At 51.0% G+C, this 23,998-nt stretch overlaps 3 long non-coding RNA genes across 3 annotated transcripts; all 3 read left to right on the plus strand.

The window, feature by feature from the left end:
• The first annotated feature begins 76 nt into the window (after window positions 1-76).
• On the plus strand, window positions 77-7,121 carry LOC140684514 (uncharacterized). Its single transcript, XR_012056890.1, has 5 exons — window positions 77-167; window positions 4,048-4,165; window positions 4,524-5,605; window positions 5,694-6,802; window positions 6,891-7,121. It is a non-coding gene; the product is annotated as an uncharacterized lncRNA (long non-coding RNA).
• A 1,067-nt stretch (window positions 7,122-8,188) lies between these two features.
• On the plus strand, window positions 8,189-10,712 carry LOC105759477 (uncharacterized). The gene is made up of 3 exons (XR_012056891.1): window positions 8,189-9,196; window positions 9,285-10,393; window positions 10,482-10,712. It is a non-coding gene; the product is annotated as an uncharacterized lncRNA (long non-coding RNA).
• A 719-nt stretch (window positions 10,713-11,431) lies between these two features.
• Window positions 11,432-14,559, plus strand: LOC140684515 (uncharacterized). Its single transcript, XR_012056892.1, has 4 exons — window positions 11,432-11,590; window positions 11,679-12,787; window positions 12,876-13,984; window positions 14,073-14,559. It is a non-coding gene; the product is annotated as an uncharacterized lncRNA (long non-coding RNA).
• Window positions 14,560-23,998: the final 9,439 nt, after the last annotated feature.

The following is a 23,998-nucleotide window of genomic DNA, read 5'->3' on the forward strand; positions in this document are numbered from 1 at the left end:
CACGCGCGGCCAAGGGGGAGAGCTGCGCGTGGGGCTGCTCGCTGCCGCCACCTGCTGGCGGACAGGAGGGGCTGCAGCCCCCGGGAAAGGCTGCGCACGCGCAGTGCCCCGGGACTGAAATGGAATGATGATGGGGTCGCTGGATCCATCTTTGCTGCGTGGAGAAGGTAGTCTGGGTTTTTTTATTTTTACTTGAACTGCATGAATGACTAGTGAGGGGGAGCGTTCTTCCTCACAGCACAATTGCTGTTACCATTTTTTAAGTAGGAATCCTATTAACGGGAGACCTAATGACAGTGATGTTGCTAGTGTAACAAGAGAATGTTGTCATCATTTCCGCTGCTGGGAAGCTTGCAGAGTACAAGCCCTAGTGCCCTGAAAATGTGCTGTTGTGTATTACTTTATGAGCAAATATGTTGTTTCCAACCCATTTTGACTCAGCAGGCAAAAACATGCACTGCGCAGGTGCCAAATGGTCTTAGCCTTTTGCACCTGAAAATTTCCTGGAAGGATTTATGGGGCAGCAGCGCTCAGTTAATTGTGAGGCACATCATGAGACTTGGGTTAGGTGCTTTGTGAAAACTTCTGCGGGACTTCTTTGCAACTTTGCAGAAGTGCTTTTGAGTATAGCGCCCCTTTTAAATTATCTTTGCTTCTTCCCAATATTTACTTCTCACAAAGTATTTTTATGAGCCCTAGGAATATGTTTCCTGAGCCTCATTTCTTGAATGAGGGCTAAAGTCTGCTAGAGGCAAGGAAATCTGCCTCCTTGCTTTTTCCATGGTAGCATTTTTAACAAAGAAGTTTTCCACAAGGCGCTGGTAGGCCCCAGGTTTATGAGGAAGTTTAAAGGTTCTTGCAGCCAAGCTTAGCTGTGTGTTTAGGTATATGTATGTGTTTCCTGTTCCTGCTATATCTTGGCTTTCTGAAATTGCTATATCCTCTTGCATGCCAGTATGCCTGAGACTCCGCAGAAGGGGTTTTTGAGTCAGTTTTGGAGATGGGGATGTCCAAGAAGCATCCCCTTAGGTCACCTAAAGGGAAAGTGTCTGTTTTGATCTCTGTGCTAAGGTGCACAGGGCAGAGCAGTTCCGGTGTGTGTCCTGTCACTTGTCTCTGGTGCACTCTGTGTTCTTTGGGTCTCTCGGTCCTTTCTTCTCATCAAAAGCAGAAGAAGGGCAGCAGAAGTTTGAGGTGGAGGCAGCTTGGGTCTGGCACACATCCTGCACCGTTTTGATAGTATGGAAGCTGCTGCCCACTCAGAGCCACACGTCCCTGACCATGAATGCCAGGCCTTTTCCCTGCTAATCAAAGGTCACCACTCCAGGCTGCTGATGTTACTTAGCAGGACGCACTTGGGACTGTCAGAGCATCATAACTTCGAGGTGGTGGCAGCTTGGGTCTGTGACACATCCTGCAATGTTTCAATTTTTTAAGGGTGGCTGACCTTTCAGTGCCGTCTGGATTTTGTGGAGGCAACTGTTCAATCAGTACCTGAACATGAATGCTGGCACTTTTTCCCGTGAAACAAAACTCACCATATCTGATTCCTGATGTCACTTAGCAGGATGCGCTTGGGACTGTCAGGGCAGCTCAAGTTTGAGGTGGGGGCAGCTTGAGTCTGGGACACATCCTTTGCCGTTCAGATTTTTTGCAGTCAGCTGCCCACACAGGGCCCGGAGCACGAACACCAGCTCTTTTCCCTGGGAAAGAAAACTCACCAGTCCATGTTCCTGATGTCATTTTGTGAGTTGTGCTTGGGATTTTCAAGGCAACCCATGGTCGAAGTGGGGCAGCTTGGGTCTGGGACACATCTTTCGCCATTCAGAATTGCAGGGGGCGGCCCTTCTTTCATGGCCCCTTGCTCATGGACTCTATCGCTGGCTCTTTTCTCTGTGAAACATAGCTCACCCTCTCTGGTTCCTGATGTCAGTTTGTAGGGTGCTTGTTATTTCCAGGGCAGGCCGAATTCTTGCTGGCAGCAGTTTTGCTCCAGGATAAATCCTGTGCCATTTGGAATGAGAAGATGTAGAAAGTCACTTGTGGCCACAGGCCTCATGACCCGACCTCTGCCCTTTTTCCCTGTAAAACCCACCTCACCCTCCCTGTGTGTCGACGGAGGTGTGCTGCTCTCCAAGGGCAGCAGGAGTTCCTGGTGTTGGCAGCTGTGATCTGTGAGAAATCGTTCACTGTTTGCAGTTTTGGAAGCACAATTCCTGCTTGGCCAGGGGCACACATAGATGAAAGACTGTTAATTATCTGGAAATGAAAGTCTGGCACCCAATTGTTTAAGGGGCTGGCAAAGGGCTGTGTAGGATAGGGAACACCCCGCAGGACCTTTCTTCACCTCATCCCCCACTGTAGCAGGGGTGCAGCAGCTTCCCATGTGACGAGCTGCTTTCAGTGCAGCTACCTGGGCACACCTGCACAGGGAGCTGCTACTCCAGAGGGGCTAAAAGGGGTGTCCCTCCAGGAACTATGGTTGGAACATCCAGCAGGGACTGGGGAGCAGCTGGACCCACTTGGGCACGGAACATCCGTTTCAGAAAATGCCAAGGGAAGAGCTCTCTTGCCAAGGGGCAGCACCTGAGGAGGCCATAGGATGCTTGGTAGAGTTCCACGGGAGAGATTTCAACTTTCCCCTTTTATTGTGTCAGCCTCTCCCTAGAACCCCCAGACCTTCCACAGCACTTCCAGAAAACAGAGGGGTCATGAAGAGAAAAGGGGTAAATTATGGGAAAAAGCTTCCTTTTCCATTATTTCTTGTGTTCAAATTATGAGGGACTCCACTTCCCCTGCAATTGTAATGGTCTCAGTTGAAAAACTCCCTGCCTTTTCTATGCTGTTAGGGGTGTTAATTGATAGGGAATCCCCATCTCCATTATTTTCCAGTTTAAATAGAAGGGGAAAACCTTGGCAGTGTTTTTTATGGGTTTGAATTAAGGGTAATCCTTTTTGTTGTCCTAAGGCTTAAACTGAGGGGGAAGCCCAGCTAGCCCTCTTTCTTAAGGGTTTGGATTGAGGGGAAAATCCCTCTGTCTTCATCACTGGAGAGCTTTAAAGCGAGGAAAACCTCTCTTTTCCCAATATTCTAAGGGATTAAATTAAAGGGCAGAAGCCATTTATTTGCCATTGTATCCGTTTCAGTGGAGGTACCTTCCCCATTTCTTCATTTTAAGGGATTCACTTGAAGGAGGCTCTTCTAAAATGCTTTTTCAGCATTTCAAGGGCTTAAAACTACGTTTCAGGGCACTTCTTTCTGTGCCCTAGGACTAAGTATCTCAGAGAAAGGCAAGCCTAGCATGTACTTAACCTTGATGCTGCCCAGGAGCCTATTTTTTTTTTCTTATTTTTAATTATAATTTAGTTAGCCCTAATTAGTAGCTCCAAGGAGACTTAGACAGTTCATATAATTAGTATTCTTCTCCACCCTTAGACTCACACTGAGAACTACTTAGCAGTCACTGAGGAATAATTACATAAGTTAACAGCAAATTACCCAATTTATCTAGATATGCTGCCTAAAAAAGTTTTATTTCTTATCAGTCTTCTTGCCCTGTTGCTCCAAGTAGTTGTAGCGAAAAAGAAAGCACTGTGACTTCCCTGAAGAGTTTTCTTCTATATCCAGCCCTTTATTCCCCTTGAATTCAAACCAGAGGAGCCAAACAACTGTAGCTGCTCTGAGAGATTTTATACCTGGTGGGTTTGCCCCCTCCCTTTTCCTGGGTGTCATGGGAATGAGAGGCGGGCCCAATCAGGGGTATATTAACCCCAGGCTTTGCCAAGGGGCTTCATTCCCTCTCTGGGATCAGCTGGGGTAAGAACTCTCCTCTCATTTTGATGAAGAGGCTCTTTCAGCTTATCTCGGCTTGTTTGCTGCAGGTGCTTTTGGGCTTCTAATGTAACAGAGGCTTTGATGCTACTGCAAAGAAAGCAACATTAAACACAGGGAATATTTAAATTTGTGATTTGGGGTTGTGCAGTCAGTGGTGGTAAGGTGCTTTTGTAATTTCTGATTTTTTTTTTTTTTTTTTTTTTTTTTGGGAGGAGTGCAACTTCCTGTAATTCCAGGTTGTGTCGTGTACAACATTTTTTCAGCAGACTCATCATGTCACAGAAGTGATCTGCCCTGCGTCAAAGATGATGTCTGAGATTGAGGCTTCAGGTGAGTCGAGGACTGTGACTTGGAGAGGGAGAGTGAGAAGGGTACCTGATTAGGAGTTATCATGGTGGGGGTTTGAAGGCAGCAGGGTGAGTAATGGTGTCTATTTGAAAGGCTTTTCACAAGCAAAGCAGAGGTATCCATGTGTCATACAGCACACAAGCTCATCCACTGAACTCACAGAAATGCCCTGTAACTTTGCCTCTCTAACCCAGGTGCCCCTCATAATAACAGCCATACCTTAGACTCAGGATGGAGCTGGGGGCATGAGCACTCAGGCACACTCAGGAGAGTATAGGTAGCTGACTTGCTGGGAATTGGCGCGAAATTCAGCCATTGATCTTCGTGTTCTTTATTTTAGTTGACAAAGAGGCTAAGGGGTGATCCCCTCCGAGGCAGACTCATTTCTGGTCCTTTGTGGATTCACACCACCAATCATCCAAAAGATAAGCTGGCGCCACAGCCTGGAGATGGGAGTGGGGGCCTCCTTCTGCACCCGACTGCAATTTGCATCCCCAGATATGTGCAAGATAAGTCAAGGGCTGCAACCCACAGAGGGGATGGAAAAGAGGTGCCAGGTCGGGAATCCCCAGGAGAGGTTTTTGAGCCCGTTTTGGAGATGGGGATGTCCAAGAAGCGTCTCCTTAGGCCACCTAAAGGGAAAGTGTCTATTTTCATCTCAGTGCTGAGGTGCGCAGGGCAGAGCAGTTCCGGTGTGTGTCCTGTCACTTGTCTCTGGTGCATTCTGTGTTCATTGGGACTCTCGGTCCTTGCAGGCATTCTTGTTGTCAAAAGCTCTCATTCCCTGTCATGTCCCCTGGTTTGTCACATCCTGTCCTGTGTCACGGGTGTCTGCACATTTATCCTGGTGCTGCTCTGCCCTGCTGCATAGCCTGTAATAGCACAAGTCCTGGGGACTTGAAATTTGTATTGGGAGATTGCCATAACATTTTTGGTGCCGTTAAGTTGTCCTGCAGCCGTTTGACACTAGTTCTAACTTCCTTTCAGATGCAGACAGTTCAAATCGGTGGCAGAGGGCACCAGCCCTGGGTGATGATCTTCCCATGAGCAGGTCAGTCATTGTTTGCATTTGCAGGGGAAGCGTAAATGGGTGACTGTGTTACAGCGGTGTTCTTTGCCTTTATTTTTAGGAGGTCCAGACAGATAGCAGCAGTCAAGGCCCAGGGTGCCAGGTGAGCAGTGGACAGAAGCAGTTGTTCTTGCTCAGGTCTCAATTTTTGGTGCAACTGTAAGCATCCATTCTTGTTTTTCTGCTTTAGGGAATCCACTTGGAGTATGCCTAGCAGCTGTCACCAACCGGCTGATGGCCCGGGTTTCCTGTGCTTGTGAACCCTCTGGAAGCATTACAGGACTCTGTGATGAAGCCTTGAAATTTTGTATTTCAAGATGGCATCGGGGTAGCCTTTGGCAGTGGCCAAGGAGGTGCGGCAAGTCACTGAGGTAGGGAGCGGGAGCCAAGGTCCGCTTAGGTTTCAGCAATGCCGAGTCACTTTGTCTCTCCTTAACCCAGGCAGACCCTACAATGACGGTGGCAGCCTCTGAGCATGGCCAAAGTGTGCAGCCCGAGCAACTGGGCATTCTTAGGAGAATGGTGAGTAGCAGAATTGCTGGGTTTTTTCCATGGTGCAGCTAAGATCATGCAGTGATGTTTGGTGTTCTTGATTGTAGCTGAGCAAGGGACCACAGCCCGGTGACCACAGGACCTTCCCAGCAGGCGAGGCAGCCTTCTCAACCCCAGATGCTGGAGAGATAAGTCAAGGGCTAAGGCCCACAGAGGGGAATCAGCTTTGTGGGCGGGGATGTGCAAGAAGTGCCCCTCTAGGCCACTTAAAGGGAAAGTGTCTGTTTAGATCACAGTGCTGAGGTGCACAGGGCAGAGCAGTTCCGGTGTGTGTCCCGTCACTTGTCTCTGGTGCGTTCTGTGTTCTTTGGGTCTCTCGGTCCTTGCAGACATTGTTCTCATCTAAAGCTCTCTCTCCCTCTCCTGTCCCCTGGTTTGTCACGTCCTGTGTGTTGTCACGGGTGTGTGCCCACATTTGTCCCACAACTGCTCTGCCCTGGTGCATAGCTTGTAACAGCACAAGTTCTGGGGACTTGAAATTTGTATTGGGAGATTGCCATAACATTTTTGGTGCCGTTAAGTTGTCCTGCAGCCGTTTGACACTAGTTCTAACTTCCTTTCAGATGCAGACAGTTCAAATCGGTGGCAGAGGGCACCAGCCCTGGGTGATGATCTTCCCATGAGCAGGTCAGTCATTGTTTGCATTTGCAGGGGAAGCGTAAATGGGTGACTGTGTTACAGCGGTGTTCTTTGCCTTTATTTTTAGGAGGTCCAGACAGATAGCAGCAGTCAAGGCCCAGGGTGCCAGGTGAGCAGTGGACAGAAGCAGTTGTTCTTGCTCAGGTCTCAATTTTTGGTGCAACTGTAAGCATCCATTCTTGTTTTTCTGCTTTAGGGAATCCACTTGGAGTATGCCTAGCAGCTGTCACCAACCGGCTGATGGCCCGGGTTTCCTGTGCTTGTGAACCCTCTGGAAGCATTACAGGACTCTGTGATGAAGCCTTGAAATTTTGTATTTCAAGATGGCATCGGGGTAGCCTTTGGCAGTGGCCAAGGAGGTGCGGCAAGTCACTGAGGTAGGGAGCGGGAGCCAAGGTCCGCTTAGGTTTCAGCAATGCCGAGTCACTTTGTCTCTCCTTAACCCAGGCAGACCCTACAATGACGGTGGCAGCCTCTGAGCATGGCCAAAGTGTGCAGCCCGAGCAACTGGGCATTCTTAGGAGAATGGTGAGTAGCAGAATTGCTGGGTTTTTTCCATGGTGCAGCTAAGATCATGCAGTGATGTTTGGTGTTCTTGATTGTAGCTGAGCAAGGGACCACAGCCCGGTGACCACAGGACCTTCCCAGCAGGCGAGGCAGCCTTCTCAACCCCAGATGCTGGAGAGATAAGTCAGGGGCTAAGGCCCACAGAGGGGAATCAGCTTTGTGGGCGGGGATGTGCAAGAAGTGCCCCTCTAGGCCACTTAAAGGGAAAGTGTCTGTTTAGATCACAGTGCTGAGGTGCACAGGGCAGAGCAGTTCCGGTGTGTGTCCCGTCACTTGTCTCTGGTGCGTTCTGTGTTCTTTGGGTCTCTCGGTCCTTGCAGACATTGTTCTCATCTAAAGCTCTCTCTCCCTCTCCTGTCCCCTGGTTTGTCACGTCCTGTGTGTTGTCACGGGTGTGTGCCCACATTTGTCCCACAACTGCTCTGCCCTGGTGCATAGCTTGTAACAGCACAAGTTCTGGGGACTTGAAATTTGTATTGGGAGATTGCCATAACATTTTTGGTGCCGTTAAGTTGTCCTGCAGCCGTTTGACACTAGTTCTAACTTCCTTTCAGATGCAGACAGTTCAAATCGGTGGCAGAGGGCACCAGCCCTGGGTGATGATCTTCCCATGAGCAGGTCAGTCATTGTTTGCATTTGCAGGGGAAGCGTAAATGGGTGACTGTGTTACAGCGGTGTTCTTTGCCTTTATTTTTAGGAGGTCCAGACAGATAGCAGCAGTCAAGGCCCAGGGTGCCAGGTGAGCAGTGGACAGAAGCAGTTGTTCTTGCTCAGGTCTCAATTTTTGGTGCAACTGTAAGCATCCATTCTTGTTTTTCTGCTTTAGGGAATCCACTTGGAGTATGCCTAGCAGCTGTCACCAACCGGCTGATGGCCCGGGTTTCCTGTGCTTGTGAACCCTCTGGAAGCATTACAGGACTCTGTGATGAAGCCTTGAAATTTTGTATTTCAAGATGGCATCGGGGTAGCCTTTGGCAGTGGCCAAGGAGGTGCGGCAAGTCACTGAGGTAGGGAGCGGGAGCCAAGGTCCGCTTAGGTTTCAGCAATGCCGAGTCACTTTGTCTCTCCTTAACCCAGGCAGACCCTACAATGACGGTGGCAACCTCTGAGCATGGCCAAAGTGTGCAGCCCGAGCAACTGGGCATTCTTAGGAGAATGGTGAGTAGCAGAATTGCTGGGTTTTTTCCATGGTGCAGCTAAGATCATGCAGTGATGTTTGGTGTTCTTGATTGTAGCTGAGCAAGGGACCACAGCCCGGTGACCACAGGACCTTCCCAGCAGGCGAGGCAGCCTTCTCAACCCCAGATGCTGGAGAGATAAGTCAAGGGCTAAGGCCCACAGAGGGGAATCAGCTTTGTGGGCGGGGATGTGCAAGAAGTGCCCCTCTAGGCCACTTAAAGGGAAAGTGTCTGTTTAGATCACAGTGCTGAGGTGCACAGGGCAGAGCAGTTCCGGTGTGTGTCCCGTCACTTGTCTCTGGTGCGTTCTGTGTTCTTTGGGTCTCTCGGTCCTTGCAGACATTGTTCTCATCTAAAGCTCTCTCTCCCTCTCCTGTCCCCTGGTTTGTCACGTCCTGTGTGTTGTCACGGGTGTGTGCCCACATTTGTCCCACAACTGCTCTGCCCTGGTGCATAGCTTGTAACAGCACAAGTTCTGGGGACTTGAAATTTGTATTGGGAGATTGCCATAACATTTTTGGTGCCGTTAAGTTGTCCTGCAGCCGTTTGACACTAGTTCTAACTTCCTTTCAGATGCAGACAGTTCAAATCGGTGGCAGAGGGCACCAGCCCTGGGTGATGATCTTCCCATGAGCAGGTCAGTCATTGTTTGCATTTGCAGGGGAAGCGTAAATGGGTGACTGTGTTACAGCGGTGTTCTTTGCCTTTATTTTTAGGAGGTCCAGACAGATAGCAGCAGTCAAGGCCCAGGGTGCCAGGTGAGCAGTGGACAGAAGCAGTTGTTCTTGCTCAGGTCTCAATTTTTGGTGCAACTGTAAGCATCCATTCTTGTTTTTCTGCTTTAGGGAATCCACTTGGAGTATGCCTAGCAGCTGTCACCAACCGGCTGATGGCCCGGGTTTCCTGTGCTTGTGAACCCTCTGGAAGCATTACAGGACTCTGTGATGAAGCCTTGAAATTTTGTATTTCAAGATGGCATCGGGGTAGCCTTTGGCAGTGGCCAAGGAGGTGCGGCAAGTCACTGAGGTAGGGAGCGGGAGCCAAGGTCCGCTTAGGTTTCAGCAATGCCGAGTCACTTTGTCTCTCCTTAACCCAGGCAGACCCTACAATGACGGTGGCAGCCTCTGAGCATGGCCAAAGTGTGCAGCCCGAGCAACTGGGCATTCTTAGGAGAATGGTGAGTAGCAGAATTGCTGGGTTTTTTCCATGGTGCAGCTAAGATCATGCAGTGATGTTTGGTGTTCTTGATTGTAGCTGAGCAAGGGACCACAGCCCGGTGACCACAGGACCTTCCCAGCAGGCGAGGCAGCCTTCTCAACCCCAGATGCTGGAGAGATAAGTCAAGGGCTAAGGCCCACAGAGGGGAATCAGCTTTGTGGGCGGGGATGTGCAAGAAGTGCCCCTCTAGGCCACTTAAAGGGAAAGTGTCTGTTTAGATCACAGTGCTGAGGTGCACAGGGCAGAGCAGTTCCGGTGTGTGTCCCGTCACTTGTCTCTGGTGCGTTCTGTGTTCTTTGGGTCTCTCGGTCCTTGCAGACATTGTTCTCATCTAAAGCTCTCTCTCCCTCTCCTGTCCCCTGGTTTGTCACGTCCTGTGTGTTGTCACGGGTGTGTGCCCACATTTGTCCCACAACTGCTCTGCCCTGGTGCATAGCTTGTAACAGCACAAGTTCTGGGGACTTGAAATTTGTATTGGGAGATTGCCATAACATTTTTGGTGCCGTTAAGTTGTCCTGCAGCCGTTTGACACTAGTTCTAACTTCCTTTCAGATGCAGACAGTTCAAATCGGTGGCAGAGGGCACCAGCCCTGGGTGATGATCTTCCCATGAGCAGGTCAGTCATTGTTTGCATTTGCAGGGGAAGCGTAAATGGGTGACTGTGTTACAGCGGTGTTCTTTGCCTTTATTTTTAGGAGGTCCAGACAGATAGCAGCAGTCAAGGCCCAGGGTGCCAGGTGAGCAGTGGACAGAAGCAGTTGTTCTTGCTCAGGTCTCAATTTTTGGTGCAACTGTAAGCATCCATTCTTGTTTTTCTGCTTTAGGGAATCCACTTGGAGTATGCCTAGCAGCTGTCACCAACCGGCTGATGGCCCGGGTTTCCTGTGCTTGTGAACCCTCTGGAAGCATTACAGGACTCTGTGATGAAGCCTTGAAATTTTGTATTTCAAGATGGCATCGGGGTAGCCTTTGGCAGTGGCCAAGGAGGTGCGGCAAGTCACTGAGGTAGGGAGCGGGAGCCAAGGTCCGCTTAGGTTTCAGCAATGCCGAGTCACTTTGTCTCTCCTTAACCCAGGCAGACCCTACAATGACGGTGGCAGCCTCTGAGCATGGCCAAAGTGTGCAGCCCGAGCAACTGGGCATTCTTAGGAGAATGGTGAGTAGCAGAATTGCTGGGTTTTTTCCATGGTGCAGCTAAGATCATGCAGTGATGTTTGGTGTTCTTGATTGTAGCTGAGCAAGGGACCACAGCCCGGTGACCACAGGACCTTCCCAGCAGGCGAGGCAGCCTTCTCAACCCCAGATGCTGGAGAGATAAGTCAGGGGCTAAGGCCCACAGAGGGGAATCAGCTTTGTGGGCGGGGATGTGCAAGAAGTGCCCCTCTAGGCCACTTAAAGGGAAAGTGTCTGTTTAGATCACAGTGCTGAGGTGCACAGGGCAGAGCAGTTCCGGTGTGTGTCCCGTCACTTGTCTCTGGTGCGTTCTGTGTTCTTTGGGTCTCTCGGTCCTTGCAGACATTGTTCTCATCTAAAGCTCTCTCTCCCTCTCCTGTCCCCTGGTTTGTCACGTCCTGTGTGTTGTCACGGGTGTGTGCCCACATTTGTCCCACAACTGCTCTGCCCTGGTGCATAGCTTGTAACAGCACAAGTTCTGGGGACTTGAAATTTGTATTGGGAGATTGCCATAACATTTTTGGTGCCGTTAAGTTGTCCTGCAGCCGTTTGACACTAGTTCTAACTTCCTTTCAGATGCAGACAGTTCAAATCGGTGGCAGAGGGCACCAGCCCTGGGTGATGATCTTCCCATGAGCAGGTCAGTCATTGTTTGCATTTGCAGGGGAAGCGTAAATGGGTGACTGTGTTACAGCGGTGTTCTTTGCCTTTATTTTTAGGAGGTCCAGACAGATAGCAGCAGTCAAGGCCCAGGGTGCCAGGTGAGCAGTGGACAGAAGCAGTTGTTCTTGCTCAGGTCTCAATTTTTGGTGCAACTGTAAGCATCCATTCTTGTTTTTCTACTTTAGGGAATCCACTTGGAGTATGCCTAGCAGCTGTCACCAACCGGCTGATGGCCCGGGTTTCCTGTGCTTGTGAACCCTCTGGAAGCATTACAGGACTCTGTGATGAAGCCTTGAAATTTTGTATTTCAAGATGGCATCGGGGTAGCCTTTGGCAGTGGCCAAGGAGGTGCGGCAAGTCACTGAGGTAGGGAGCGGGAGCCAAGGTCCGCTTAGGTTTCAGCAATGCCGAGTCACTTTGTCTCTCCTTAACCCAGGCAGACCCTACAATGACGGTGGCAGCCTCTGAGCATGGCCAAAGTGTGCAGCCCGAGCAACTGGGCATTCTTAGGAGAATGGTGAGTAGCAGAATTGCTGGGTTTTTTCCATGGTGCAGCTAAGATCATGCAGTGATGTTTGGTGTTCTTGATTGTAGCTGAGCAAGGGAACACAGCCCGGTGACCACAGGACCTTCCCAGCAGGCGAGGCAGCCTTCTCAACCCCAGATGCTGGAGAGATAAGTCAAGGGCTAAGGCCCACAGAGGGGAATCAGCTTTGTGGGCGGGGATGTGCAAGAAGTGCCCCTCTAGGCCACTTAAAGGGAAAGTGTCTGTTTAGATCACAGTGCTGAGGTGCACAGGGCAGAGCAGTTCCGGTGTGTGTCCCGTCACTTGTCTCTGGTGCGTTCTGTGTTCTTTGGGTCTCTCGGTCCTTGCAGACATTGTTCTCATCTAAAGCTCTCTCTCCCTCTCCTGTCCCCTGGTTTGTCACGTCCTGTGTGTTGTCACGGGTGTGTGCCCACATTTGTCCCACAACTGCTCTGCCCTGGTGCATAGCTTGTAACAGCACAAGTTCTGGGGACTTGAAATTTGTATTGGGAGATTGCCATAACATTTTTGGTGCCGTTAAGTTGTCCTGCAGCCGTTTGACACTAGTTCTAACTTCCTTTCAGATGCAGACAGTTCAAATCGGTGGCAGAGGGCACCAGCCCTGGGTGATGATCTTCCCATGAGCAGGTCAGTCATTGTTTGCATTTGCAGGGGAAGCGTAAATGGGTGACTGTGTTACAGCGGTGTTCTTTGCCTTTATTTTTAGGAGGTCCAGACAGATAGCAGCAGTCAAGGCCCAGGGTGCCAGGTGAGCAGTGGACAGAAGCAGTTGTTCTTGCTCAGGTCTCAATTTTTGGTGCAACTGTAAGCATCCATTCTTGTTTTTCTGCTTTAGGGAATCCACTTGGAGTATGCCTAGCAGCTGTCACCAACCGGCTGATGGCCCGGGTTTCCTGTGCTTGTGAACCCTCTGGAAGCATTACAGGACTCTGTGATGAAGCCTTGAAATTTTGTATTTCAAGATGGCATCGGGGTAGCCTTTGGCAGTGGCCAAGGAGGTGCGGCAAGTCACTGAGGTAGGGAGCGGGAGCCAAGGTCCGCTTAGGTTTCAGCAATGCCGAGTCACTTTGTCTCTCCTTAACCCAGGCAGACCCTACAATGACGGTGGCAGCCTCTGAGCATGGCCAAAGTGTGCAGCCCGAGCAACTGGGCATTCTTAGGAGAATGGTGAGTAGCAGAATTGCTGGGTTTTTTCCATGGTGCAGCTAAGATCATGCAGTGATGTTTGGTGTTCTTGATTGTAGCTGAGCAAGGGACCACAGCCCGGTGACCACAGGACCTTCCCAGCAGGCGAGGCAGCCTTCTCAACCCCAGATGCTGGAGAGATAAGTCAAGGGCTAAGGCCCACAGAGGGGAATCAGCTTTGTGGGCGGGGATGTGCAAGAAGTGCCCCTCTAGGCCACTTAAAGGGAAAGTGTCTGTTTAGATCACAGTGCTGAGGTGCACAGGGCAGAGCAGTTCCGGTGTGTGTCCCGTCACTTGTCTCTGGTGCGTTCTGTGTTCTTTGGGTCTCTCGGTCCTTGCAGACATTGTTCTCATCTAAAGCTCTCTCTCCCTCTCCTGTCCCCTGGTTTGTCACGTCCTGTGTGTTGTCACGGGTGTGTGCCCACATTTGTCCCACAACTGCTCTGCCCTGGTGCATAGCTTGTAACAGCACAAGTTCTGGGGACTTGAAATTTGTATTGGGAGATTGCCATAACATTTTTGGTGCCGTTAAGTTGTCCTGCAGCCGTTTGACACTAGTTCTAACTTCCTTTCAGATGCAGACAGTTCAAATCGGTGGCAGAGGGCACCAGCCCTGGGTGATGATCTTCCCATGAGCAGGTCAGTCATTGTTTGCATTTGCAGGGGAAGCGTAAATGGGTGACTGTGTTACAGCGGTGTTCTTTGCCTTTATTTTTAGGAGGTCCAGACAGATAGCAGCAGTCAAGGCCCAGGGTGCCAGGTGAGCAGTGGACAGAAGCAGTTGTTCTTGCTCAGGTCTCAATTTTTGGTGCAACTGTAAGCATCCATTCTTGTTTTTCTGCTTTAGGGAATCCACTTGGAGTATGCCTAGCAGCTGTCACCAACCGGCTGATGGCCCGGGTTTCCTGTGCTTGTGAACCCTCTGGAAGCATTACAGGACTCTGTGATGAAGCCTTGAAATTTTGTATTTCAAGATGGCATCGGGGTAGCCTTTGGCAGTGGCCAAGGAGGTGCGGCAAGTCACTGAGGTAGGGAGCGGGAGCCAAGGTCCGCTTAGGTTTCAGCAATGCCGAGTCACTTTGTCTCTCCTTAACCCAGGCAGACCCTACAATGACGGTGGCAGCCTCTGAGCATGGCCAAAGTGTGCAGCCCGAGCAACTGGGCATTCTTAGGAGAATGGTGAGTAGCAGAATTGCTGGGTTTTTTCCATGGTGCAGCTAAGATCATGCAGTGATGTTTGGTGTTCTTGATTGTAGCTGAGCAAGGGACCACAGCCCCGTGACCACAGGACCTTCCCAGCAGGCGAGGCAGCCTTCTCAACCCCAGATGCTGGAGAGATAAGTCAAGGGCTAAGGCCCACAGAGGGGAATCAGCTTTGTGGGCGGGGATGTGCAAGAAGTGCCCCTCTAGGCCACTTAAAGGGAAAGTGTCTGTTTAGATCACAGTGCTGAGGTGCACAGGGCAGAGCAGTTCCGGTGTGTGTCCCGTCACTTGTCTCTGGTGCGTTCTGTGTTCTTTGGGTCTCTCGGTCCTTGCAGACATTGTTCTCATCTAAAGCTCTCTCTCCCTCTCCTGTCCCCTGGTTTGTCACGGCCTGTGTGTTGTCACGGGTGTGTGCCCACATTTGTCCCACAACTGCTCTGCCCTGGTGCATAGCTTGTAACAGCACAAGTTCTGGGGACTTGAAATTTGTATTGGGAGATTGCCATAACATTTTTGGTGCCGTTAAGTTGTCCTGCAGCCGTTTGACACTAGTTCTAACTTCCTTTCAGATGCAGACAGTTCAAATCGGTGGCAGAGGGCACCAGCCCTGGGTGATGATCTTCCCATGAGCAGGTCAGTCATTGTTTGCATTTGCAGGGGAAGCGTAAATGGGTGACTGTGTTACAGCGGTGTTCTTTGCCTTTATTTTTAGGAGGTCCAGACAGATAGCAGCAGTCAAGGCCCAGGGTGCCAGGTGAGCAGTGGACAGAAGCAGTTGTTCTTGCTCAGGTCTCAATTTTTGGTGCAACTGTAAGCATCCATTCTTGTTTTTCTGCTTTAGGGAATCCACTTGGAGTATGCCTAGCAGCTGTCACCAACCGGCTGATGGCCCGGGTTTCCTGTGCTTGTGAACCCTCTGGAAGCATTACAGGACTCTGTGATGAAGCCTTGAAATTTTGTATTTCAAGATGGCATCGGGGTAGCCTTTGGCAGTGGCCAAGGAGGTGCGGCAAGTCACTGAGGTAGGGAGCGGGAGCCAAGGTCCGCTTAGGTTTCAGCAATGCCGAGTCACTTTGTCTCTCCTTAACCCAGGCAGACCCTACAATGACGGTGGCAGCCTCTGAGCATGGCCAAAGTGTGCAGCCCGAGCAACTGGGCATTCTTAGGAGAATGGTGAGTAGCAGAATTGCTGGGTTTTTTCCATGGTGCAGCTAAGATCATGCAGTGATGTTTGGTGTTCTTGATTGTAGCTGAGCAAGGGACCACAGCCCGGTGACCACAGGACCTTCCCAGCAGGCGAGGCAGCCTTCTCAACCCCAGATGCTGGAGAGATAAGTCAAGGGCTAAGGCCCACAGAGGGGAATCAGCTTTGTGGGCGGGGATGTGCAAGAAGTGCCCCTCTAGGCCACTTAAAGGGAAAGTGTCTGTTTAGATCACAGTGCTGAGGTGCACAGGGCAGAGCAGTTCCGGTGTGTGTCCCGTCACTTGTCTCTGGTGCGTTCTGTGTTCTTTGGGTCTCTCGGTCCTTGCAGACATTGTTCTCATCTAAAGCTCTCTCTCCCTCTCCTGTCCCCTGGTTTGTCACGGCCTGTGTGTTGTCACGGGTGTGTGCCCACATTTGTCCCACAACTGCTCTGCCCTGGTGCATAGCTTGTAACAGCACAAGTTCTGGGGACTTGAAATTTGTATTGGGAGATTGCCATAACATTTTTGGTGCCGTTAAGTTGTCCTGCAGCCGTTTGACACTAGTTCTAACTTCCTTTCAGATGCAGACAGTTCAAATCGGTGGCAGAGGGCACCAGCCCTGGGTGATGATCTTCCCATGAGCAGGTCAGTCATTGTTTGCATTTGCAGGGGAAGCGTAAATGGGTGACTGTGTTACAGCGGTGTTCTTTGCCTTTATTTTTAGGAGGTCCAGACAGATAGCAGCAGTCAAGGCCCAGGGTGCCAGGTGAGCAGTGGACAGAAGCAGTTGTTCTTGCTCAGGTCTCAATTTTTGGTGCAACTGTAAGCATCCATTCTTGTTTTTCTGCTTTAGGGAATCCACTTGGAGTATGCCTAGCAGCTGTCACCAACCGGCTGATGGCCCGGGTTTCCTGTGCTTGTGAACCCTCTGGAAGCATTACAGGACTCTGTGATGAAGCCTTGAAATTTTGTATTTCAAGATGGCATCGGGGTAGCCTTTGGCAGTGGCCAAGGAGGTGCGGCAAGTCACTGAGGTAGGGAGCGGGAGCCAAGGTCCGCTTAGGTTTCAGCAATGCCGAGTCACTTTGTCTCTCCTTAACCCAGGCAGACCCTACAATGACGGTGGCAGCCTCTGAGCATGGCCAAAGTGTGCAGCCCGAGCAACTGGGCATTCTTAGGAGAATGGTGAGTAGCAGAATTGCTGGGTTTTTTCCATGGTGCAGCTAAGATCATGCAGTGATGTTTGGTGTTCTTGATTGTAGCTGAGCAAGGGAACACAGCCCGGTGACCACAGGACCTTCCCAGCAGGCGCGGCAGCCTTCTCAACCCCAGATGCTGGAGAGATAAGTCAAGGGCTAAGGCCCACAGAGGGGAATCAGCTTTGTGGGCGGGGATGTGCAAGAAGTGCCCCTCTAGGCCACTTAAAGGGAAAGTGTCTGTTTAGATCACAGTGCTGAGGTGCACAGGGCAGAGCAGTTCCGGTGTGTGTCCCGTCACTTGTCTCTGGTGCGTTCTGTGTTCTTTGGGTCTCTCGGTCCTTGCAGACATTGTTCTCATCTAAAGCTCTCTCTCCCTCTCCTGTCCCCTGGTTTGTCACGTCCTGTGTGTTGTCACGGGTGTGTGCCCACATTTGTCCCACAACTGCTCTGCCCTGGTGCATAGCTTGTAACAGCACAAGTTCTGGGGACTTGAAATTTGTATTGGGAGATTGCCATAACATTTTTGGTGCCGTTAAGTTGTCCTGCAGCCGTTTGACACTAGTTCTAACTTCCTTTCAGATGCAGACAGTTCAAATCGGTGGCAGAGGGCACCAGCCCTGGGTGATGATCTTCCCATGAGCAGGTCAGTCATTGTTTGCATTTGCAGGGGAAGCGTAAATGGGTGACTGTGTTACAGCGGTGTTCTTTGCCTTTATTTTTAGGAGGTCCAGACAGATAGCAGCAGTCAAGGCCCAGGGTGCCAGGTGAGCAGTGGACAGAAGCAGTTGTTCTTGCTCAGGTCTCAATTTTTGGTGCAACTGTAAGCATCCATTCTTGTTTTTCTGCTTTAGGGAATCCACTTGGAGTATGCCTAGCAGCTGTCACCAACCGGCTGATGGCCCGGGTTTCCTGTGCTTGTGAACCCTCTGGAAGCATTACAGGACTCTGTGATGAAGCCTTGAAATTTTGTATTTCAAGATGGCATCGGGGTAGCCTTTGGCAGTGGCCAAGGAGGTGCGGCAAGTCACTGAGGTAGGGAGCGGGAGCCAAGGTCCGCTTAGGTTTCAGCAATGCCGAGTCACTTTGTCTCTCCTTAACCCAGGCAGACCCTACAATGACGGTGGCAGCCTCTGAGCATGGCCAAAGTGTGCAGCCCGAGCAACTGGGCATTCTTAGGAGAATGGTGAGTAGCAGAATTGCTGGGTTTTTTCCATGGTGCAGCTAAGATCATGCAGTGATGTTTGGTGTTCTTGATTGTAGCTGAGCAAGGGAACACAGCCCGGTGACCACAGGACCTTCCCAGCAGGCGCGGCAGCCTTCTCAACCCCAGATGCTGGAGAGATAAGTCAAGGGCTAAGGCCCACAGAGGGGAATCAGCTTTGTGGGCGGGGATGTGCAAGAAGTGCCCCTCTAGGCCACTTAAAGGGAAAGTGTCTGTTTAGATCACAGTGCTGAGGTGCACAGGGCAGAGCAGTTCCGGTGTGTGTCCCGTCACTTGTCTCTGGTGCGTTCTGTGTTCTTTGGGTCTCTCGGTCCTTGCAGACATTGTTCTCATCTAAAGCTCTCTCTCCCTCTCCTGTCCCCTGGTTTGTCACGTCCTGTGTGTTGTCACGGGTGTGTGCCCACATTTGTCCCACAACTGCTCTGCCCTGGTGCATAGCTTGTAACAGCACAAGTTCTGGGGACTTGAAATTTGTATTGGGAGATTGCCATAACATTTTTGGTGCCGTTAAGTTGTCCTGCAGCCGTTTGACACTAGTTCTAACTTCCTTTCAGATGCAGACAGTTCAAATCGGTGGCAGAGGGCACCAGCCCTGGGTGATGATCTTCCCATGAGCAGGTCAGTCATTGTTTGCATTTGCAGGGGAAGCGTAAATGGGTGACTGTGTTACAGCGGTGTTCTTTGCCTTTATTTTTAGGAGGTCCAGACAGATAGCAGCAGTCAAGGCCCAGGGTGCCAGGTGAGCAGTGGACAGAAGCAGTTGTTCTTGCTCAGGTCTCAATTTTTGGTGCAACTGTAAGCATCCATTCTTGTTTTTCTGCTTTAGGGAATCCACTTGGAGTATGCCTAGCAGCTGTCACCAACCGGCTGATGGCCCGGGTTTCCTGTGCTTGTGAACCCTCTGGAAGCATTACAGGACTCTGTGATGAAGCCTTGAAATTTTGTATTTCAAGATGGCATCGGGGTAGCCTTTGGCAGTGGCCAAGGAGGTGCGGCAAGTCACTGAGGTAGGGAGCGGGAGCCAAGGTCCGCTTAGGTTTCAGCAATGCCGAGTCACTTTGTCTCTCCTTAACCCAGGCAGACCCTACAATGACGGTGGCAGCCTCTGAGCATGGCCAAAGTGTGCAGCCCGAGCAACTGGGCATTCTTAGGAGAATGGTGAGTAGCAGAATTGCTGGGTTTTTTCCATGGTGCAGCTAAGATCATGCAGTGATGTTTGGTGTTCTTGATTGTAGCTGAGCAAGGGACCACAGCCCGGTGACCACAGGACCTTCCCAGCAGGCGCGGCAGCCTTCTCAACCCCAGATGCTGGAGAGATAAGTCAAGGGCTAAGGCCCACAGAGGGGAATCAGCTTTGTGGGCGGGGATGTGCAAGAAGTGCCCCTCTAGGCCACTTAAAGGGAAAGTGTCTGTTTAGATCACAGTGCTGAGGTGCACAGGGCAGAGCAGTTCCGGTGTGTGTCCCGTCACTTGTCTCTGGTGCGTTCTGTGTTCTTTGGGTCTCTCGGTCCTTGCAGACATTGTTCTCATCTAAAGCTCTCTCTCCCTCTCCTGTCCCCTGGTTTGTCACGTCCTGTGTGTTGTCACGGGTGTGTGCCCACATTTGTCCCACAACTGCTCTGCCCTGGTGCATAGCTTGTAACAGCACAAGTTCTGGGGACTTGAAATTTGTATTGGGAGATTGCCATAACATTTTTGGTGCCGTTAAGTTGTCCTGCAGCCGTTTGACACTAGTTCTAACTTCCTTTCAGATGCAGACAGTTCAAATCGGTGGCAGAGGGCACCAGCCCTGGGTGATGATCTTCCCATGAGCAGGTCAGTCATTGTTTGCATTTGCAGGGGAAGCGTAAATGGGTGACTGTGTTACAGCGGTGTTCTTTGCCTTTATTTTTAGGAGGTCCAGACAGATAGCAGCAGTCAAGGCCCAGGGTGCCAGGTGAGCAGTGGACAGAAGCAGTTGTTCTTGCTCAGGTCTCAATTTTTGGTGCAACTGTAAGCATCCATTCTTGTTTTTCTGCTTTAGGGAATCCACTTGGAGTATGCCTAGCAGCTGTCACCAACCGGCTGATGGCCCGGGTTTCCTGTGCTTGTGAACCCTCTGGAAGCATTACAGGACTCTGTGATGAAGCCTTGAAATTTTGTATTTCAAGATGGCATCGGGGTAGCCTTTGGCAGTGGCCAAGGAGGTGCGGCAAGTCACTGAGGTAGGGAGCGGGAGCCAAGGTCCGCTTAGGTTTCAGCAATGCCGAGTCACTTTGTCTCTCCTTAACCCAGGCAGACCCTACAATGACGGTGGCAGCCTCTGAGCATGGCCAAAGTGTGCAGCCCGAGCAACTGGGCATTCTTAGGAGAATGGTGAGTAGCAGAATTGCTGGGTTTTTTCCATGGTGCAGCTAAGATCATGCAGTGATGTTTGGTGTTCTTGATTGTAGCTGAGCAAGGGACCACAGCCCGGTGACCACAGGACCTTCCCAGCAGGCGCGGCAGCCTTCTCAACCCCAGATGCTGGAGAGATAAGTCAAGGGCTAAGGCCCACAGAGGGGAATCAGCTTTGTGGGCGGGGATGTGCAAGAAGTGCCCCTCTAGGCCACTTAAAGGGAAAGTGTCTGTTTAGATCACAGTGCTGAGGTGCACAGGGCAGAGCAGTTCCGGTGTGTGTCCCGTCACTTGTCTCTGGTGCGTTCTGTGTTCTTTGGGTCTCTCGGTCCTTGCAGACATTGTTCTCATCTAAAGCTCTCTCTCCCTCTCCTGTCCCCTGGTTTGTCACGTCCTGTGTGTTGTCACGGGTGTGTGCCCACATTTGTCCCACAACTGCTCTGCCCTGGTGCATAGCTTGTAACAGCACAAGTTCTGGGGACTTGAAATTTGTATTGGGAGATTGCCATAACATTTTTGGTGCCGTTAAGTTGTCCTGCAGCCGTTTGACACTAGTTCTAACTTCCTTTCAGATGCAGACAGTTCAAATCGGTGGCAGAGGGCACCAGCCCTGGGTGATGATCTTCCCATGAGCAGGTCAGTCATTGTTTGCATTTGCAGGGGAAGCGTAAATGGGTGACTGTGTTACAGCGGTGTTCTTTGCCTTTATTTTTAGGAGGTCCAGACAGATAGCAGCAGTCAAGGCCCAGGGTGCCAGGTGAGCAGTGGACAGAAGCAGTTGTTCTTGCTCAGGTCTCAATTTTTGGTGCAACTGTAAGCATCCATTCTTGTTTTTCTGCTTTAGGGAATCCACTTGGAGTATGCCTAGCAGCTGTCACCAACCGGCTGATGGCCCGGGTTTCCTGTGCTTGTGAACCCTCTGGAAGCATTACAGGACTCTGTGATGAAGCCTTGAAATTTTGTATTTCAAGATGGCATCGGGGTAGCCTTTGGCAGTGGCCAAGGAGGTGCGGCAAGTCACTGAGGTAGGGAGCGGGAGCCAAGGTCCGCTTAGGTTTCAGCAATGCCGAGTCACTTTGTCTCTCCTTAACCCAGGCAGACCCTACAATGACGGTGGCAGCCTCTGAGCATGGCCAAAGTGTGCAGCCCGAGCAACTGGGCATTCTTAGGAGAATGGTGAGTAGCAGAATTGCTGGGTTTTTTCCATGGTGCAGCTAAGATCATGCAGTGATGTTTGGTGTTCTTGATTGTAGCTGAGCAAGGGAACACAGCCCGGTGACCACAGGACCTTCCCAGCAGGCGAGGCAGCCTTCTCAACCCCAGATGCTGGAGAGATAAGTCAAGGGCTAAGGCCCACAGAGGGGAATCAGCTTTGTGGGCGGGGATGTGCAAGAAGTGCCCCTCTAGGCCACTTAAAGGGAAAGTGTCTGTTTAGATCACAGTGCTGAGGTGCACAGGGCAGAGCAGTTCCGGTGTGTGTCCCGTCACTTGTCTCTGGTGCGTTCTGTGTTCTTTGGGTCTCTCGGTCCTTGCAGACATTGTTCTCATCTAAAGCTCTCTCTCCCTCTCCTGTCCCCTGGTTTGTCACGGCCTGTGTGTTGTCACGGGTGTGTGCCCACATTTGTCCCACAACTGCTCTGCCCTGGTGCATAGCTTGTAACAGCACAAGTTCTGGGGACTTGAAATTTGTATTGGGAGATTGCCATAACATTTTTGGTGCCGTTAAGTTGTCCTGCAGCCGTTTGACACTAGTTCTAACTTCCTTTCAGATGCAGACAGTTCAAATCGGTGGCAGAGGGCACCAGCCCTGGGTGATGATCTTCCCATGAGCAGGTCAGTCATTGTTTGCATTTGCAGGGGAAGCGTAAATGGGTGACTGTGTTACAGCGGTGTTCTTTGCCTTTATTTTTAGGAGGTCCAGACAGATAGCAGCAGTCAAGGCCCAGGGTGCCAGGTGAGCAGTGGACAGAAGCAGTTGTTCTTGCTCAGGTCTCAATTTTTGGTGCAACTGTAAGCATCCATTCTTGTTTTTCTGCTTTAGGGAATCCACTTGGAGTATGCCTAGCAGCTGTCACCAACCGGCTGATGGCCCGGGTTTCCTGTGCTTGTGAACCCTCTGGAAGCATTACAGGACTCTGTGATGAAGCCTTGAAATTTTGTATTTCAAGATGGCATCGGGGTAGCCTTTGGCAGTGGCCAAGGAGGTGCGGCAAGTCACTGAGGTAGGGAGCGGGAGCCAAGGTCCGCTTAGGTTTCAGCAATGCCGAGTCACTTTGTCTCTCCTTAACCCAGGCAGACCCTACAATGACGGTGGCAGCCTCTGAGCATGGCCAAAGTGTGCAGCCCGAGCAACTGGGCATTCTTAGGAGAATGGTGAGTAGCAGAATTGCTGGGTTTTTTCCATGGTGCAGCTAAGATCATGCAGTGATGTTTGGTGTTCTTGATTGTAGCTGAGCAAGGGACCACAGCCCCGTGACCACAGGACCTTCCCAGCAGGCGAGGCAGCCTTCTCAACCCCAGATGCTGGAGAGATAAGTCAAGGGCTAAGGCCCACAGAGGGGAATCAGCTTTGTGGGCGGGGATGTGCAAGAAGTGCCCCTCTAGGCCACTTAAAGGGAAAGTGTCTGTTTAGATCACAGTGCTGAGGTGCACAGGGCAGAGCAGTTCCGGTGTGTGTCCCGTCACTTGTCTCTGGTGCGTTCTGTGTTCTTTGGGTCTCTCGGTCCTTGCAGACATTGTTCTCATCTAAAGCTCTCTCTCCCTCTCCTGTCCCCTGGTTTGTCACGTCCTGTGTGTTGTCACGGGTGTGTGCCCACATTTGTCCCACAACTGCTCTGCCCTGGTGCATAGCTTGTAACAGCACAAGTTCTGGGGACTTGAAATTTGTATTGGGAGATTGCCATAACATTTTTGGTGCCGTTAAGTTGTCCTGCAGCCGTTTGACACTAGTTCTAACTTCCTTTCAGATGCAGACAGTTCAAATCGGTGGCAGAGGGCACCAGCCCTGGGTGATGATCTTCCCATGAGCAGGTCAGTCATTGTTTGCATTTGCAGGGGAAGCGTAAATGGGTGACTGTGTTACAGCGGTGTTCTTTGCCTTTATTTTTAGGAGGTCCAGACAGATAGCAGCAGTCAAGGCCCAGGGTGCCAGGTGAGCAGTGGACAGAAGCAGTTGTTCTTTCTCAGGTCTCAATTTTTGGTGCAACTGTAAGCATCCATTCTTGTTTTTCTGCTTTAGGGAATCCACTTGGAGTATGCCTAGCAGCTGTCACCAACCGGCTGATGGCCCGGGTTTCCTGTGCTTGTGAACCCTCTGGAAGCATTACAGGACTCTGTGATGAAGCCTTGAAATTTTGTATTTCAAGATGGCATCGGGGTAGCCTTTGGCAGTGGCCAAGGAGGTGCGGCAAGTCACTGAGGTAGGGAGCGGGAGCCAAGGTCCGCTTAGGTTTCAGCAATGCCGAGTCACTTTGTCTCTCCTTAACCCAGGCAGACCCTACAATGACGGTGGCAGCCTCTGAGCATGGCCAAAGTGTGCAGCCCGAGCAACTGGGCATTCTTAGGAGAATGGTGAGTAGCAGAATTGCTGGGTTTTTTCCATGGTGCAGCTAAGATCATGCAGTGATGTTTGGTGTTCTTGATTGTAGCTGAGCAAGGGACCACAGCCCCGTGACCACAGGACCTTCCCAGCAGGCGAGGCAGCCTTCTCAACCCCAGATGCTGGAGAGATAAGTCAAGGGCTAAGGCCCACAGAGGGGAATCAGCTTTGTGGGCGGGGATGTGCAAGAAGTGCCCCTCTAGGCCACTTAAAGGGAAAGTGTCTGTTTAGATCACAGTGC

This window comes from Taeniopygia guttata, chromosome 7, assembly GCF_048771995.1.
Source record: "Taeniopygia guttata chromosome 7, bTaeGut7.mat, whole genome shotgun sequence".
Classification (NCBI taxonomy): domain Eukaryota; kingdom Metazoa; phylum Chordata; class Aves; order Passeriformes; family Estrildidae; genus Taeniopygia; species Taeniopygia guttata.